Here is a 3,145-nt window from a genome sequence, read left to right on the forward strand (position 1 = left end):
TTGGCATTGCCCCTTACAATAGATTAGTAGACATCTTATTAATATTTTCACAATGTCTTATGATAAATGATTGAAATTGACTAAGAATATTTTTTGCTTCTCCATGCGGTTTTTTTAACCTCTCCTTTTTAACTTGGTACACACCTTTCATCTGGTTGCACAAATGTTCAAAATTGGTGAGGACTACAATTTCATTGGATCCATAATCCCTAGCTATTCCTAAGCCTTATGTTAATGAAATATAATATTATTCACTCTTTGTTGTACTTCTAGGTACATTGATTTTTCTTTGGAGGACATTATTTTTCACAATATTGCATAGCACATAGGTAATCATTGCTTTTCCTGGATTGGAATAACAAGAAACTTCTATTAATAATGTCCATTTTTCAACCATGTTTAATGGGTTTTATGATCCCTGTAAAAAGCCAATTCAATTTAATGAATTTAACATATTTATACATATTCTAATTGAATAATGGAATGATAATTAATAAATCCCTTATTTTATGGTGGAAGTATAATAAATAAATACCTATTGTGATTGAATAATGGAATAATAGAAGGACTTAACCTAGTTTTAGGATCATCTTCTATGTTCTCCTTCAGAATTTATACATGATTTATAGTTTCATCAGCAATTATAAATTATGATGTTAGAAAATGATTGATTTTAGGAACTGGGTCTATATACAATCACTGTTTAAATGCATGGCCAAGAATTTGTCAGTTGTCAAACCGATGGTCACATTCAAGATCCCTATCACTATCACATCACTTGAATAATGATATCAAGATTTAATTCACAATGCATTGACTCAAAATCAAAAGTGGAAAATGAATATATCTTACAAGTTATGCATACCTTTGATGAAGTGAGAAAAGAAAGGAAATAGGAGATTACCTCATGATAAGTTGGGAAAAGCTTTGAGCTAGTAATCTAACTATGTATAAGAAATTACCTTAGAATTAGTTCGAGAAGGTTAATGGATATTAGATCAACTTAATCTAGATGGTGTGAAGATTTTGATTTAATGTATAAAGATCAACTTATTTTCTATTTTTCTTGGAATTTTCATGATTATATTTTTGGTAAGATGTTGATGTTTTGTCATTTAAATTATATTTTTGAATGTAGAGATATATTAACCATATTGAAGAACTCTACGAGATAGATTTATAAACATAAAATTATATTTATCCGAATTTATATTGTGACTTAACCCAATATTCTCTTAAAAATGTGCTATGAAAAGCCTAAATAAGTCCCCTAGTTAAAGTACTACAAACATATATATGATATTGTATCATCACAAAATCCATGGAATCTAACAAAACTGATATTGTGTCATCACAAAAAGGATGAAATTTAATGTGTGAACAAAACATTTAGTGAAATCTTAGGTTGTGCAAAATATCACTATTTACACAAATTTTTCGGAATGCTAGGTAGCAGGAAAGGTAATTTCTAATTGGGTAGATGGTTGGAGAATTCAAAAGAGGAAAACACCTAGAGATATCTAATTCAAATCAACTATAAATATGTAATTCATTCAACTTATCTTCAATTCAAGTGAAGGTTAAAATTATTTGCTAATTTATATTTATGCTCACTCCACAGATACAAATATTTCTAATTCAACTTAGCTTCAACTCACCCAAGTTTGAAAGTAATTTTTAATTTATCTTTATATTCATTTTTGGGAATTTAACATTTATTTTTCCTTGTTATAAAAAATATTATTAAAGTTATAATGCATGTTTATTTATATTCCATACGTGGGTCTATTTATATGCTCCCTTAAAAACTATAGTTAACAAACCAACAAAAAAAATTAAAATGAAAAATGATAGACCAGTTTTATTCTAGTAAATTTAACACTTAGATTGCCTTGTTATAAAATTTGCTTACTAACACTATAATACATGTTGTTGATATACATGGCGTAAATGGCTGTATTTATATGCTTCTTTAAAAATATGCCTAACAAAGAGGAAACCAAATTAAAATGAAAAATGATAGACCCAATTTTATTCTAGCAAATTTAATATCTATGTTACATTCTTAAAATTTACGTACTAAAATTGTAATACATTCTATTAGATTATCTATTTATATGCTTCTTTAAAAATGAGAGCTAACAAAAGAAAAAAGATTAACTTGAAAATGCTAGACCGGTTTTTTATTTAATGTAGTTGATTATAGTCATAAGGCTTTGGATAAGGGACAAAACATATTGTGAGGGACTATATTATGCAAAAAAAAACTTTGCAACAAAACTGTTAGGCCTTGGGTAAGGGTCAAAATATATGGTGAGGAGTATTGGTTTTACTTTCATAATGGAGTATTGGCTTTAGAGCAACTCCAGAATGCTCCTATGGATGACGATGATCTCATTGAAATGTCACCCCCATCAATTTCCATGGCCCCCATATCTAAGACTTTAGCTCTAGTCGTAGGGGCTCTATCTTCAGTTCTGCAAACATCTTCTTATACATAGTTTTGTCCTACTTTAGATCCCCTACTACTTTATATGTCATAGATGATAGATTGATAGTATTTAGCAACTAGTTGAATTTATTTTTTCGACATTTTGGTCTTCATACTTCAGTGTGATGATAACTTATTTTGTAAACATAACCATTGGGTCATGCTATTATTGACAATTGTTGGATGACCTATTTCATTCCATAAGGTAATATTTACTTTCCATTATACAACTTAAAATTTGCATGTTTATTTGTAATTGCTAGAAGCTCCCCTACCACTATGTGGAGGCTGGCACAGTAGTTGTAGTGGTTCAAAGAGGAAGAATAGTAGATAGAATCATGGATCTTAGAATAATAGTTGATAGATTTAAAATTCATGTTAGTTGATAGATTTAAAAATCGCGTTGTTTATGAACTTGATGGATTACTTTCTCGAAATTTGATTAGCACATAATTGTTAAGAGAATAGCATATTTAGAGATAAACCTTTTATGTGATTGGAAATGTGTTGTATTTAAGCTTAAAGGATAAGGTATGAGATTAATGACAACTTGATTTGAGTTCTTATTTGACAGGAATATGTGCTTGTGATATTTTTTAGGGAGAAATTGAAGAAGAGTAAGATCACATTTTTAATGAATTGGAATTGTTGCAT

The sequence above is a fragment of the Pinus tabuliformis genome, chromosome 8 (genome assembly GCF_031772625.1).
Source record: "Pinus tabuliformis cultivar Carrire ecotype Pingquan chromosome 8, CPIR1, whole genome shotgun sequence".
NCBI lineage: Eukaryota > Viridiplantae > Streptophyta > Pinopsida > Pinales > Pinaceae > Pinus > Pinus tabuliformis.